A 17,135-nucleotide genomic window follows, 5' to 3' on the forward strand; every position below is an offset into this window, starting at 1 on the left:
TCTAGGCATTACACCCAGAACAGTGGTTTCGCAGTTAGTTTTGCGAAAAAAAAATTTGTTCGCCAAAAAAAATATACAACTTTTGGCCGCAAAAAGCGCTTTTCCGCCAATTTCGCGATTTTTGAATTTTGAGCGCATCCAGGGAAAAAACTGTGCACTTCTTCGTCACAATATTTATTCTCCTTAAAGAACAAGTGAAAAACAATCTTATGAGTCTATTATTTCCCTTGCTTGTCGAAGCACGTTTGAAGAAAAAAATCACAAACTTGGCAAATCGCACAAAATACCTCTATTTCAGGAATTTATTGCTGCAAGCAAGTTAAAGTGAGGATAACAAAAATCGGTACATACTAACTTTAATACTTTCACTATCTTTTAAAATAATTTGCGTGGTTTTATCGCGCTCCGTTTTACTCGATAATTGGGCTGAAACGTAAGTAATTTACCAAAAAACGCCGAACTTTGAAAATTATTTTCTCAAAAAGGCCATTTTTAATTTTTTTAAAAATCCCTCTGATTGAAGTCAAGGATGTCATCTACCATTGTGCAGAAGAAAACGTTGCATTATTTTGGTTGCTAACAAGTTATAGTGCGTCAAATGTGACCATGCCAGCCTATAGCGGCCGCGTCGTTCGTTATGGGCTGAAACTCGGATATAAGTTGCTAAAAATACTTGTACGTGACATAATCACAAATCAGCAGCTCCATACCAACAAATGCGCAGCCCGGTGTCATGGTTAAGCAAGCTTTGTGTTGGGATCAGCCGCTTGACAAACCCGCAGCAGCGGCCGCTCGATGCTACGGGCACTCACATTACATCAGTGCCGCTTCGACGGCGGATGAGCTCCGCTTGCGCGCCAAACTACGCTCAGAGTAGAAAGGAGAGAAGGAATGCATCACTGTGAAAGTTAAGGGCCGTTAAGTGCCAACAAATGTCATAATATGCAACGAAAACTCTGCCGGCAATTTCCCAGTGAGCGCCTTATACAGCACGCATGTATTTTTTTCCCTGCTGTTATGCCCGAAGCCGCAAAATATCGTGCTAAACGCTCGACTTGTGTTGAATATTCTATCTGCGGACGCACAACAATACAGTATTGGAAAAGCGGTTCTTTAATGAAGTAAAGGACTTGGACACACTTCTTTTCACAGCCGGCTGACACAAGTGTTCTGGCACGAGGTGAAGAACAACTTCAGTTTGAGTTGCTCGACCATCGGAAGTACGTATGACAGCTTTCTTTAGATGTCAATGGCTTTCTTTTGTGTCATATGTTGCTCATAGAATGAACTTAATTATATTTAGGCCATCCGAAGAGAGAAAGCAACACATGAGCGCACTACTGGAGGCGCTCACTGGGAAATCGCCGGCAGAGTTTTCGTTGCATACTATGACATTTGTTGGCACTTAACGGCCTTTAACTTTCACTGTGATGCATTCCTTCTCTCGTTCGTCCTTTGAACGTAGTTTGGCGCTCAAGCGCAGCACATCCGCAGTCGAAGCGGCACTCTTGTAATGTCAGCGCCCGCAGCATCGAGCAGCCGCTGCTGCGGGTTTGTCAAGCCGCTGATCGCAAGACAAAGCTTGCTGAACCATGACACCGGGCTACGCATTTGTTGGTGTGTTGCTGCTGATTTGTGATTATGTCACGTACAAGTATTTTTAGCATCTTATATTCGAGTTTCAGCCCATAAGGAACGACACGGCCGCTAGGCTGGCATGGTCACATTTGACGCACTATAACTTGTTAGCAACCAAAATAATGCAACGTTTTCTTCTGCACAATGGTAGATGACATCCTTGACTTCAATCAGAGGGATTTTAAAAAAAATTAAAAATGGCCTTTTTGAGAAAATCATTTTCAAAATTTGGCGTTTTTGGTAAATCACTTACGTTTCAGCCCAATTATCGAGTAAAACCGAGCGTGATAGAACCACGCAAATTATTTTAAAAGAGAGCGAAAGTATCAAAGTTAATTTGTACCGATGTTTATTATCCTCACTTTAACTTGCTTGCAGCAATAAATTCCTGAAATAGAGGTGTTTTGTGCGATTTGCCAAGTTTGTGATTTTTTTCTTCAAACGTGCTTCGACAAGCAAGGGAAATAATAGACTCATAAGATTGTATTTCACTTGTTCTTTAAGGAGAATAAATATTGTGACGAAGAAGTGCACAGGTTTTTCCCTAGGTGCGCTCAAATTTCAGAAATCGCGAAATTGGCGGAAAAGCGCTTTTTGCGGCCAAAAGTTGTATAATTTTTTTTCAGGCGAACAAAATTTTTTTTCGCAAAACTAACTGCGAAACCACTGTTCTGGGTGTAATGCCTAGACCTACAGTAAATTTCATCACAATCGGGAATGGTGACCGGGACCTCGTGTTCGATCTTATCTGGACACACCCAGTTCTCATTCATATATATATATATATATATATATATATATATATATATATATATATATATATATTTTTTTTCATTTATAAATCTCAGCTTCATCGCGGTATTCATATCGACCCTTTTTACTGCACAGAGAAAGCTGTGCTATATATTTTGCAATGGCTGCTAAGGCTCGAATAGTCTAAAATAAAAAGAAATATTAAACCTGGTAGTCTCGCTTACCTTCTAATTCAGGCACTTCAGCTGGCGCCTCCATGGACGGGACGGCTGACCACGTAAGTCTAGTTCTCGCCGGGTCCATGAAGTCGCCGTCTTTGAAGTGCGCCGAGCAGATTCGGTAGTTGTGAATCTTCTCCCTGGGCAAGCCCATCAGCTCCGGCCTCCTCGTGAAGCGCAAGAACTCTTCTATCCTGCAGAAAAGCAAGTCAAAACCACAAATTCCAACGAAACTGCGCAGTCGGACAATGCAAAAAGGAACAAGTTTCATCGCCGCGGCGCAGTACAATGTATGAGTAGTCGTGCATCGACCCAGTGTCTCAGAAACGCGTTTTTAATATATGATGTGTCTCAGAAACGTGTTTTTAATCTATGAAACGCGATTACCATGAGGCACACTAAGAACTCCCATCCAATCACTCAGTTACATCTGATACGCAAAAGTGAAACTATTTGCGTGTTTCAGGTGCTGTATGTCTGCTGCTTCTTGGTATTAACAATCGATATGACTGCAATATCTTGCTCTTCTAAAGTCAGGTTTACATATATTGACTGCTCCTTCACTGCAAAGTATTTGGCACAAATGAAAAGGAAAGGTTGAAACTGCATACTCACCGGTTGTCTTTTGGGACGCGGTAGTATCTGATGCCGCTACTCGACCTGGAACGATTTGCGCACCAATCGACAAAACATGAAGCGTGTGAGGAGCGCGACATCGCGGTGCAAGGTGACGAGCACAACTGACGAAAAACCAACGTACCGCTTAGGCTCGTTGGGATAGTTGAGGGCAGGCGTACGTGAGTAACCGGCTTGACCAGCTTGATGACAGCTTCGAGAAGTCTCCAAAAGCGAACATTGTCCAGTCAACCTCAACAGGAAACTTGGAAGGTGTCCCCCAAGCCTCCACGGCCATCCAGGGGTGCCAGCGCTCAAAACTCGCTTCATGCTACAACGGAACTATCGATGCTTCCCATGCTTTCGGCTTTCGCTTACGAGGAATTCGAACGATTCAAATCTAGCGGCCGGCGCGGGGGCGCGGGTGGCGCGGGTCGCACGGCTTTGCCGGCACGGCGGCAGGCTGCCATTGGCTGCTTTCATTTTACTCGCCATCGACTAGAGCGCCAATTTCGCCTTCAGTTATCGCACTTCTGGTTGGAGGCTCAGTTAGGCTCTGATTCAAGATGGTGGCGATGACGTAACGATGACGTAATTCTTTGGGACGCCTGAGCGGCAGTGTTTCCGACCGTTGGCTGCGCCGCGAGGCAAGATAGGTGGGGGGGGGGGGGGGGAACCGTAGGAGAGGAGAGACATCTGGCGTCTTTCGTTAAGCAGCTGGCGTCTATTCGTTTTAACGCGATAGCGTTAAAGAGCTCGTATCGCAGAAATTCCGCCGTCGGCGTCGGCAACGTTGCTTGTGAGCGAAAAATCATCATCTTGTCCGTGACCGAAAAATCGAAAAAGCTGCAAATAAAATAAATAATAAAAATGTTGGGTCCGAGTGAGAATCGAACCCAGGCCGTCTGCGTGGCAAGCAGGTGTTCTACCACGATGCCACGCCTCTGCTTGGAGCTGCACTGAAAGTAACTTTCATGCTTCCCAAAAATACGCGTCCTGTATACAGGTGTCACAGTACGAGATGTAATATGGCAGTAATATTGCGTGGTACAAGCGTACATTGCCATCGGGCGTCACACCACTCAATATCACAACGACTTGGTGGTTTAAAGACAGCCACCCATTACAAAGGCACACACATTACTGCGCGTATTCCCTTAAGACCACGTAGTGGGTGCATCGCAGCTTCGAAAAAGGTTCTCGCGCATAATTGCTCCTAGTTTAAAGCATGCTACCCATTACATAAGGCACACACCTTATTGCGCACATTCTGTTAAACACTCGTAGTGTCAGAAGTGCGCACTAGGGGCAGGATATTGCTATCGCGTTCAACTCTTAAAGGCGAAGCTTAAGCGTCCCCCAATTTTTTTGCTTTTAGAAAACATCTGGCGTCTTTCGTTGGTTTATTTCATCAATCAACGGCGCTTTGAACAAAATTTTTATTGTTTAATCACGCACAGGAGAAATCTCACCAGGCACTACCTTGGAGGTAAACAATGGCTGCTAATGGGAATGAGAGACAGAAGAAGTCGGCTTTTAGCTAACACTTACACTTCTACTTCTACTAACGTTTCCTACTGGAACATGCCAATGGCTGCTAATGGGGAATGAGAGACAGAAGAATTCGGCTTTTAGTTAACGCGCACGCTGCGAATTTTTTATTGTTCAACAACGCACAGGAGAAATCTCCCACCGGCACCACCTTGAAGGTCAAGATCTGGTACTAGCGTTAAGACTGGTTACGCACTACGACGGGGACGAACGGGTGCCGCTTTAAGGAGCTTCGCCCCTAAAAAGAATATACGGCCATGGCACTGTTTCCTGAGAAGGTTAGAGTCAAGTACTCCGTGCCGCTGGAGAATCACCCGCCGATTAAGACGCGAGGCAGCTAGCTGAGCTTTAACCACTGTGAAGCAAGATGAACTGCTCGCCACGTTTTTTCGGCTCTCGCGTCATGCTTGCAGTCTCTTTTTATGATATCGACTTGACAGGCGTATAAAACCTGCTGCGCGAACGCGGCTAGAAAATGGCACAAAGTCAGAAGGTGATTACTTCAAGGTTGCAATTGCAAAGCATGTATTAAGTCACAGTTATATTTAGCGGCTTAAATATATTCACCCTAATGAAGTGACAAAAACAAAGCAAACTTGCAGAACGATGTCAAAGCTTGCTGAAAATGCACAGACGTCCGTTCCGGCGTGATAAAGTAGCCTTCCCGACGCATGAATTGCAGGCGCCGAACTTCTGACAATGTGCCGAGTTCAGTTGAATTCAACCAACCGCGCAACGCTAACGGTATAACGCGAATGTGAACGTTCAACAACGACGGGTAGGTCTCACGAAGACGGGGAATCAAAACACAAAGTTGCTTCACCTACAACCGTAACTGGACTTTCACAATGCGAGAAGGCAGCGAGTAATCATTACTGAGTCGCTGCGTGCATGCGCCGCGTTACTTACCGATTCAGGTAGTCGAAACGAACGAAAGCGATGAGCCAAAATAGAAGGCGAGACAGCGCTGTCAGCTATCCACGATTACCGCCTTTATTTCTCGTGCGACACACCTGGGAACCGATACAGTTTCACACGTGAATCGTGTGCCTTGGTGTTGTTTGCACTGTTGTGGCAGGCCACTAAACCACAATACTTCAGACCTCGCTTGCGCTTCCGCGGGGTCGCTTCTGCCATCGCGGAAATGCGCAGCTTCGCACAGCAAGCCTCTCGGTTCAACGTGCCGAGCTGACGCCCCCTCCCCCCCAATTACCCGCACCGACAGAAGAACGTGTGCGCACGTGCGCTACCGCTACCGTGAAAGAGGCTGAGTCGGCCGCGCATGCACTCCAGAGCTTTCCAACAGAGCCGCAGCGCGGCCAGCGCGGCGCTGTCGTCGCGCCGCAAACTTGAGCTTGGGTTCCCTATTGGCCTGGTGTGCGACCGATGGCGGCGCTGCGAACGGCGCCTGTATGACGTCAGAGCGGGCATTCGCGCGCTTTCGTCTGCTACGTAGGCCCAGCGCCGTGTTGAAACCACCATTGTGGTAAATCTTAACAAAAAAGCAGTTCAATTGGTTATCTTGCGTATGGTGGTTACTGACGCTGTTCGATCAACCGTGGGTCTGTTTTTAACGTTCATTTAGAACTACAGCTCTTTGTTTCTTCGAACTGCGGTTGTCTCCGCGGCAAGTGCTGCGCAATGGTGAAGTAATGCTCTGTGCCTCAGTGTGCTTCGTCCGCTCGTGAAAAAGGCGTTAGCTTTCACAACTATTCGATGGATCCAAATCTGAAGAAGAAGTGGATAGTCAAGCTCAGTATGGGAAGTCTCCTTAGGGCAAACAAACAAACAAACAAGCGCCCCACGCCTTCATCGAACGTGTGCAGCAAGCACTCCGCGGACAGTGACTTCTGCTACCCACCGTACGCGCCACTCTTAGGTAAGCTTGTGACCGCGTTTAAGCGCCTCGCCAATACTTAAGGCGTTTATTGCACCCAGACTTACACCAGGTGCGGTGCCATCCCACAACCTGCCGCGAAGGCCCATAAGGAGCCCACGCCGCGGCCTCCGAATCGCCTCGCAGGTAAGCGCGCCTCGTGAGCTCATCTGAGCGGCGCAGGATATCTGAGACTACGGCTGCATTTGTATGGTGTACATACGTATTTTACTTATGAAGGCAAGCGCACGCCTAGCGGACTGCTTATCATAAAGTCATAAGCGAAACCTGTTGTCGCAGTTTAGTGCACATTCTCTAAAAGTTTTCACCTGAGGCAGACACTTTTTTAAAAGCGGAGCTCTTTAAGCTTTTCGTTAGGCTGCGTGGCGTGAAACTCGATCCAGCTTGCCTTTGCCACGTTAATCTCTGTGGCCCTGTGCGTGGTATAATCAGCGATTAACTATTTGTTATATTCTAATCATAATGCCCATGCGACGGCCCTGTGCGGTATTAATATGAACTACGACGTAATATCATTCTCACTGAACCAACATTACGGGACAAACTGCAATCATGGGCATCGGCAGGGGGGTGATCAACAAGGCGGCACTTGCGCACTTGTTTGCAGGACGAGAGCTGCGTCGGTGATGCAATCTCCGTTGACGGCCTCGACCGCGCGTTCAACAACGTGGCCTGCGTCGTACAGCGCCTCGCCCTCGATGAGGCACCGCGACCTTTCACAAGCTTTATCTACATACTTGTAGATGCTGGAGAACGGCACGCTTACTGAAATATCGAAAGAAACACCCAAACTAATTAGTATCGTAAGGCGGAAACAAGATAACGAGCGAGAACACTCACACATAGTTTCACTTTCTTACCAGCAATGAGGTCGGTGGCATGGGCGCACTCGTCGGCCATCCGGGGGATTTCTTGGCGCTGTCGCTTGGGCCGCAACTAAAACAAGCTCAAGATTACACTCGAAAACATTCGTTGCAGGCGTTAGTTGACCGTCCCGAGGCTGTTCGTTCGACAAAGTTCCCGCCTGAAGCAGACGATCCGCATACAGGAGCAGCGGCTGCTGCAACGCGGTTGAGAGCGGAGTCCCCGCTCTGACGTCACACGCGAGAGTGCGCCACTCCAAGATCTCGAGGCCAATATCTATGATCGCGTCCATAGCGCCAGTGGTGACTGCGGGTCAAAGCTGCGACAAGCAGTGGTTTTGTTTTCGCCACGTCGCTTCAGAACTGCGTAGTCGCCATTCATTGTTGTGCTTTAGCGAGCCAGGTTTATTCAGCAGCGGATGCTCTGCCGAGCAGTTTCGTTCCGACTGTGGGCGCAGGCCGCGCGCGCGCCTTCGGAACTGCGTGGACGCTATGATCATGTGTTAATTTAGCGGCCACGCTTTCGTCCACAGCGGATGCGGCACTCAGTAGCCTCGTTTTTACTTCGGGCAATGCGCGCGCATGTCACGCAACTCGAACATAGTGGAAGCTGTTGAAGGTGAAGAGTGAAGAATTTTGTATCACATTGTTACTGTGCCAAATGTTAATAAAGTATTATTATTATTATTATTATTATTATTATTATTATTATTATTATTATTATTATTATTATTATTATTGTTATTATTATTATTATTATTATTATTATTATTATTATTATTATTATTATTCAGCCGCAGTCCGCATGCTTGTATAAAATTCGGTTGCGACATTACGATGAATGAACGATCATTTGCCGGTCATTTTCCGGCGCGAAAGTTATCATCACGTGCGCGTGGCCGTGGTGGAGGTACGTAATAAGGGAGGGGTGCAGAGCACGTTTAGTGTTAAGACACGGCTGTCTTGAGCCGCGGTCACATTCTGAATGAAGTTTTGAGTGAAGAAATTTGCTGCATTTACATTGGTTTTATGCAAGATATGTACCATGAATCATCAAGAAAATGCGGAGGAATTGATGTAATAGACACTTGTTTACTGTTTCCTTGATACTTTCGATAATTCGGCATTCGGTTAACTGGAACATTTTTTCCGCGGTCCCGACATCCCATATAATACATATACATAGGACATTTCCCTTGAACGAGTGTCAACGTCCGCGGTTTGTCATTAAGACTAGCCATTACAAACTTACAAATCTGCACGTTCGGATATAACGAGAATATATAAGAGATCATCCTAGATGCGAATGCATACAAAACTTTTGTCCAGTGTGACAGACAAATGTGAATGAGACCCGGCGAGGTTGAGTAGGTGGGAGTGGTAATGATCGAAGATGGGAGCTCTTATTAGACGTGTAAACGCGAGTATTTGTGAACGGAAGTGTACTTCAATATGGACATCAGGGGCCGCATGTGAGTGTGAGTAGAGCGGACAGCTTGGCATGTTCATTCATGAGTAGACTCATTTCAAAGGCGTGAGTGTGAGTATGAGTGAGTGACGAGGGATGTGAGCAGGCATGAGTATGAAGGCAACATACGAGTGTAGTAGGTGTGAGTATGAATGTGAGTGAGTACCCATGGGAGTGAGTAGACATGAGTGAACGAGAGTACAAATGGCTGTGAGTAGGTGCGAGTATGAACGTGAGCACCGGTGAGAGTAGGCGTGAGTCAGTACTTAGCGGTGCTTACCAGTGTGAATGGACACGAGTATGAACTAAAGGCGGAGTGAGTACCGATGGGTATGAGCAGGTATGAGTATGAACGTGAGCAAGTGCCCACAAATGTGAGAACCCTTGAGTGTGAACATGAGTACTTATGAGCGTAAGTGGGCGTGAATATGAACGTGAGTGAGTGCCTATGAGTGTGAGATGGCGTCTGTGTGAACGTGAGTGAGTACGAGCAGATGTGAGTAAGAGCGTGAGTATGTGCTATGAGTGTGTGTAGGTGTGAGTGAGCAGGTATGAGAGTCAGTGCTCGTGAGTATGAACGTGAGTGAGTGCCAATGAGTGTGACAGGCGTTACTGAACACTTATGATTGTGAGTGGGTGTGAGTATGAACACGAGTGAGCGCCTATGAGTGTGAGTAGGTGTGAGTATGAACATGAGTGACTACTAATTGCTTTAACTTGGCGTGAGTATGTACGTGAGTGAGTACGTATGAGTGCGAGTGGCGTGAGTATGAACGTGAGTGAGTGCCTATGACTGTGAGTAGGCGTGAGTATGAGTGTGAGTGCGAAGGCGGAAACAATTGGGGTGAGTGAGTATGAGTGATTACTCTCTTACAGTGCCGACCTATGCATCGGACAGACGGGGCGCTGTTTGAATGACCGGCTAAGAGAGCATCGAACAGCGATTTCATCGACTTCCGCGGGGGCACACTTGGCCGATCATTGTAAGCGGTCTGGGTGCGCTCCAGCATTTGGTGCAACTCGGGTGTTGGGAAGGGGTCACGACCAAATACGACGTGAGATCTGTGAGGCCATGTATATACACTGGGAGGCAGATAGGTGTGTAAGTGTGCCCTAATTGCCCTAACGAAAAATGAGATTGGCTTCTTGGAAGGGCGCATGCGTGATGCGTGACTTGGCACGTGCAGCTTGCTGTGAAGGCAGAATGGTGACGTTTCTATCAGTTCAGATGTTGTTTTTTACACTTTATATGTCACGTGTCCAGAGTAAAATTTTCAGTTGAAGTCTAGCGGTCGTCCTGTGTGCTTCTTTCTGTATCGTTGTTTTGTTCCGCTATATTATGTATTCAAGTCAAGACCAACTAGCCCAAATTTCAGCTTTAACTGTAACACTTTCTAATTCTATGGGCCTTTTTCTTCCTTTCGCTTTGTGTACCAATCCTTCTGCAACCTACGTCAACCTTGTCGCCATTGCCAGCTGTCGAACGCAAGTGCTGTCCTTTGCCCTGAACAATGGATTCGTACCACCTGAGGTGCAAGCATTTTTCCTACGCTGTACGGACTCGACGGGCCACGCAAGAAGATTAACTAGGATCCTCAGGTCAGAACTTCAGAGGCAGATTCGGTTTCTGCGGGTGTGCCTTCAGGTTCTCGCTGCGACATGTTCAACGTGCCCCTACACCAGAGGAGCCTTGCTTCATACTTGGACGCGGGACTCTGTGAATATGACTCAATTTTTATGGCGGAACTGCCTGCCTGTGCTGTGTGCCTGGAAAAAGAGCAAGGCGACCAATAGTGTAAAGTCCCAGCAGGTCACGTCGCTTGCGCAGTTCGATCTACCTGACTTTATGAATGATGTTTGGAGTTGTGACCCTATAAGCACTGCGTGGAGCCTAATGAAAATCCGCTAGGTCTAGTTTCTTTGGTTAGGAGAGTAGCTCAGAAAGCACAGTGTGAAGAGAAAGACAGATGTATATTGGGAGGTGTTGACTGCCTCGTGTCTAGGTCAGCTGTTAACAAAAGTAAGCAGTTGAATGTCAAGAAAGCTATTAACTACCTGCGTGACAAAGAACAGGCTTTGGTAACATCTGATAAAGAAGGAGGGTTTTGTGGTAATGCCTGTTGCTTTGTACGAGAAAAAAGCTTTTCAGTTCATAAAAAAAAAATTTTGTTCCGTTTGCGCGTCGGAAGACTGTCGTAAAAAAGGAAGCCACAGATCTATGCGAACGAGTGAACTTGCTTCAGTTGCGCAAAAACATTGTAGCGGCTAACAGCGATGGGCTGAAGGTATTTTTCGCCGTAAAAACCCATAAGCAGGGGCTTCCTTTGAGAGCAATAGTGTCCGAAAAAGGTTCGGGGCAGGGTGTTATGTCAAGGTTTATTCAGACACACTTAGACCGTTTAGTCGTGGAAGAGCCATTTCGAATCCGCAATTCGAACGGGCTTGTCGAATTTTTAGGGGACACACACAGGACTGCAGCTAATTTTGCTTTTTCAGATGACGTTGTAGATTTATTTTACAGTATCCCTAAAAAGGAACTTATTAACGCCGTGAGGTTGTTGTTCGAAGAAGCAGGCGACATTTCATTTCAGAATGCGAGCGGGGTGTCGTTCAGGAATTTTTTAGATCTTTTAGTGTTTTATCTTGACTCAACATTTGTGTCGTTTAAGGACAAGTCTTATGTGCAGAGAGACGGGGTATGTATTGGCTCCTGCGCCGCCCCATGCTTTGCGAGATATTCTTAGCCTTTTGCGATCGACGCATTGCAGCGAGCCTTGATCAACGTGTTGTTAAGTGTGTGAGATACTTTGATGACTTTTTAGTTTTTGTGGAACTGGACGACCTCGAGGACAGAGGTAGTGTGGTCGATAGAGTTTTAGATGTTTTCAAAAACTGTTCTAAAGGACTCAACTTCACCTATGAGTTGCCATTGGATGGTTGTATTCAGTTTTTAGAGGTGCATATGCGATTTACTGATAACCATGTTTGCTGGGCGTATCAGCCCCGTTCTAAAAAGCAGCTTTTAAGTTATAGCTCGGCGCATTCGAAGTTGGTCAAACGTGGCATATCGATGAACTGTCTGCGCGGCTCTCTACAGAAGTCTTGCCGGCACAGTGTCGCGGACAGCGTGCAAGCGCAAGTGTCCCGCTTGGCAGACGCAGGGTTCCCCCGTGAACTGGTGGCCTCTGTCACAGAAAGCCTTCTCAAAGGAGTAAGGAATGATGCACGTTCTTCCACAAAGGAAGACTGAAGCCGACTTCGTACTCGGCAGGTAGGGGTACCCTACATTCATCAGCTTACGCATCGCTTGAAGAAAGTGGGCAAGAAATGCGGTGTTGATGTGCTCTAGCACTGCACCGGGTAAGCTGATGCGGCTGTGTCCTGCTGTGAATAAGAATAGAAGGCAAGGATGCACAAAAAAATACGCTACCAGTTTCGTTTCCTGTGTTGAAGGCGTCATCTACAGTATCCCTTTGTGTTGCGGAAAATGTTACGTGGGACAGACGGGGCCGTGTTTGAATGACCGGCTGAGAGAGCATCGAACAACGGTTTTGTCACTTGCCGCGGGGGGCCACTTGGCCGATCATTGTAAGCGGTGTGAGTGCGCTCCAGCATTTGGTGCAACTCGGGTGTTGGGAAGGGGTCATGACCAGATACGACGTGAGATCTGTGAGGCCATGAAAATACACAGGGAGGCAGATAGGTATGTAAGTGTGCCCTCAATTGCCCTAACGAAAAAGGAGATTGGCTTCTTGGAAGGGCGCATGCGCGACACGTGGCTTGGCACGTGCAGCTTGCTGTGAAGGCAGAATGGTGACGTTTCTATCAGTTTACATGTTGTTTTTGACACTTCATATGTCACGTGTCCAGAGTAAAATTTTCAGTTGAAGTCTAGCGGTCGTCCTGTGTGCTTGTTTCTCTGTCCTTGTTTTGTTCCGCTATATAATATATTTAAGGGGTGCAAGTGGCCGGAAGGGCTTCGAGCACCACAATAAAACAATCGTGCGATTTTTCCTAGTGTAGTGTCGCCGAGTGGGGAAAACAAAGAAACTTGATGGGAGCTTCCGCAGTGCTTCCCTACACTTTCTGCGATGACTAAAGAGGGGCAGACATCGTGAGAGAAACTGGAGAAAAAATGCAGGCAGAAGCTTTCTACTGGGTAGATACGCATAATCTTTATACTGAGCTGCTTGTTGGGCTTACATGAACTCGTCTATGTGGAACCAGACGTGCAAATATTGATACGAGGACGTAGTGAGAGAAATTTGATATGGTGTACCACGTACGCCATGAAAACTGACCCTGCTCCCCCTCACAGTGATGAGCACGTTTTAGCACAAAAAGTGTATATTTGCTACGGGGGTTATTCTAGCGCTTTCTTAGCGCATAATTTGTCTGCTTCTGCACTCGCTTTCGTTCTAACTGCGCACCCTTACGGGATGTCAGTGCTTATGTTTCGCATAACATGCCTGCACTGCACGAGCGCTCGCCTTAGTGCCATCGCGGCTGCCCCTCAATGTCCTTCTATTGTTGCAGCTTTTCTCGTATAATATCCACACGGGCAGATCAGATGAAGCTAGTGGACGCCTCGGCAAAGAATTGTTAAGGTTACTTCTAGTTGGGCTAGTCGGTGAAACGTGACTCTAAAATGAGGGTGACGGATGAAGACCGAAGGACTTGCTCTTTGTGTTTTTCTTCATTCGCGCCCTTTATACGACCCTCACGGCGATAGCGTGACTGAAGTGTCCACATAACTGCCATCGCAGTAGAGGTGATTGAGATGCCGAGACTTTCTTCGTCATTACTGCAGGCAGGCTTGCGCCATGCCCTTCCTAACTGCAACATATACGGTGAAGAGCATTTGTTCGTGCCTCTTCTTGAATTAGCTGAAATGTACCAATCAATCGGGACTTACCTTTTGATACCGGCTCACGGCTAGCGGATGATTGCCTAAAGCCCCATTCAAATGGGTGATACTGAGTGGCGTTTCTTTTATGCGGTTCGATGCGAAGTCGGTGTGATGTGTGCACCTTCGGAGAAATGATATTACCAAGGAGTAATTCTGTCAGAACTTTCGGCCTGCTTGTTGATTGAAATCGGCGTATCTCAAGAACAAGCACATATTCCCGGGTTCGTGTTCCTATGCGTTAGACATCCCAATTACTTCCGTAGAGTTAGTTGTTCTCTGTGATGGTCTTGCCGCACTTGAGCCACTCGTCAAGATGCAGCACCCATCGAGTGTGATTCTTTATACGGGCTTCACGCAAGCTGTTCTCGCAGTCCGTCGCGTTGACCTTTCTCTGAGTGTATGAGCGCAATGCCGTACTTATCCGTGCTCAGTTCGAGGTTTTGGGATTCGCCGGTCTAGTTAAGAGACAGTAGGATTGGGCGTGTTGGTAAACATGACAAAGAGTGCTTAACAGCGCAAATGACCGGAGGGGATAGAAGAGACGAGACAGAGCGTTGAACTGCCAACAATTTATTTCTTGCGAAGCTCTTCGCTTTTATAAAGTCACCAGTTGCACTAGTCATGCGCGAAACACAATGATAATGCATAAGTACATCACACCGACAAGCGAAGGAACAACTTTTCTTTATCGGTGAGCGCGACAGAAGGGGTGCTAACACAAGCATCTTTCAATGCGCATATCTTTTCTGCCTCTATGATCTCGCGTGTGGTGCGATCCCTGCATGTAGCAACAATAGTACACCCTTATATGCACAAGATAGCGCACAATCTTAAGAAAGTGACACAGCGAGTTAATGTGAAGGTGGTCTTTACGGCCCCCCAAAAATTGAGTCGCCTGTGCAAGCTGTCCGTTCCTCCGTCCAGACCCACCCTCGGTTGCACTACTAAACATGCAAATAAATTTAGAGATTGTATCTGTAATGTGGTGTATCAGCTGCAGTTATCGTGTGGAAGACATTACGTCGGTCAAACAGGTCATTGTATAAATGAGAGGCTGAAGGAACATATGTACAATGTGAATCATTATAAACAAGGATGGCTGTCCGTTCACTGCAGCACGTGTGGCTGCCGGCCAATATTTTCAGAGTGTACTATTGTTGCTACATGCAGGGATCGCACCACACGCGATGATCATAGAGGCAGAAAAGATATGCGCATTGAAAGATGCTTGTGTTATCACCCCTTCTGTCGCGCTCACCGATAAAGAAAAGTTGTTCCTTCGCTTGTCGGTGTGATGTACTTATGCATTATCATTGTGTTTCGCGCATGACTAGTGCAACTGGTGACAGTATAAAAGCGAAGAGCTTCGCAAGAAATAAATTGTTGGCAGTTCAGCGCTCTGTCTCGTCTCTTCTATCCCCTCCGGTCGTTTGCGCTGTTAAGCACTCTTTGCCGGTCTAGTGTTCCCGCTCGTGCCATCCTGTATCGGTCACGTACCCCTTATCTCTGCTCCTGCTGCCGCCTTCTTTCACGTTGTGGACATCCACAAAGAAAATCTTCGGCGCACCACTCTCACACCCCCGCGTCGTCGTGGCCTCCCGAGTGGACGTCAAGAGGAGGTATCGCTCCGAAGAGAGTGCGGCTGTAACGCCTTCAATCCGCGCCAAGTGGAGGTGCACCGAAACAACTGCCCATTTTGTCTTGCGCTGGTGCGCGAAGTACACCTCAACCACCTTCTATGGACCTGCCCTGGGCGACAAGCGGCTCGTCGACGCCACCTGCGGCGTGCAGGGCTTCAGCGCACCATGCCGCCTGATTTGCAGTGATGGATATACGGTCCGAATAATAGGACCTTCCTGGACTTCATGGAGGAAACACAGTTTCACAACTTTGTCTAATATGTATTGATACCGTAGGGCAAACTAACGCAATAATAATAAAAACATGATTGACCCCTCGGTCATAGGAATCGGAATAACATGAAAGTATCAAAATAATTAATTGTTGGGCTAGTTGGTTCGACATATCTGGGTTGGGAGAGCGAAGGCTTGGCAGGAAGGACAGGACGACACAGAAGAACAGACCCTCAACTTGCAACTGAGTTTATTTTGAAAGACATCTCACCATGAAAACGTATGCGCAGGCGCGTCACAGCGGATTGTCACACACCCGATAACAAATTCCTGGGAAAAATCGCGTTTACAAACTACGATAACGCAGAAGGGTTGCGTTTGAGCAGCTTTTACACTTATCCGCTTTGAAGGAACTCAATTTCTTTCATTGTCAGATGCACCGAAGGTGCACTGATGCACATGTCTACGGCAGCATTTATCTGGTCAGCCTCTACGATCTCCCTTTCTCGCCTGCCTTTTACTCTGCTCATGATGTCAGTCTCCTCGAAAAGTGCTCTGCATCCGCAATTCCTGCAATGCGCAGGAAGGTGCGCCCCATCATTCTGAGCTTTCACCGTGTTTGCATGTTCTCTTATTCTGTCGTTAAGACAGCGGCCCGTTTGGCCTATGTAAGATTTTCCACAACTGAGTGGTATCACATACGACTTCCGCAGCACAGGGAACAAATGGCTCCCTATGCTTCTTACCGCAGACTGTTTTCTCTGTTTTTTCACCGGCAAGATTGCATAAACGGGAAAGCTTAAGGGGTGCCGTGAAGATGAGGTGTACCCCATGCTTTGATCATATCCTCTTAAGGTTATGTGAAACCTTGTGTATGTAGGGCATGACAACAAACTTGTTGGGCCTCTGTCGGGTTGTAACGCTGGGCGAGAAAGGGAGATCGTAGAGGCTGACCAGATAAATGCTGCCGTAGACATGTGCATCAGTGCACCTTCGGTGCATCTGACAATGAAAGAAATTGAGTTCCTTCAAAGCGGATAAGTGTAAAAGCTGATCAAACGCAACCCTTCTGCGTTATCGTAGTTTGTAAACGCGATTTTCCCCAGGAATTTTTTATCGGGTGTGCGACAATCCGCTGTGACGCGCCTGCGCATACGTTTTCGGGGTGAGATGTCTTTCAAAATAAACTCAGTTGCAAGTTGAGCGTCTGTTCTTCTGTGTCGTCCTGTCCTTCCTGCCAAGCCTTCTCTCTCCCAACCCAGAAACATGAAAGTAAAGCGTGCCCTTACAGAAGTAACTGAATATTTACTGAGGATTGATATAAGAGAGTTGGCAAAATGTATATATTGATGTCTGGCAGCTAATGGCAC

The sequence above is a fragment of the Rhipicephalus sanguineus genome, chromosome 6 (assembly GCF_013339695.2).
Source record: "Rhipicephalus sanguineus isolate Rsan-2018 chromosome 6, BIME_Rsan_1.4, whole genome shotgun sequence".
Lineage (NCBI taxonomy): Eukaryota > Metazoa > Arthropoda > Arachnida > Ixodida > Ixodidae > Rhipicephalus > Rhipicephalus sanguineus.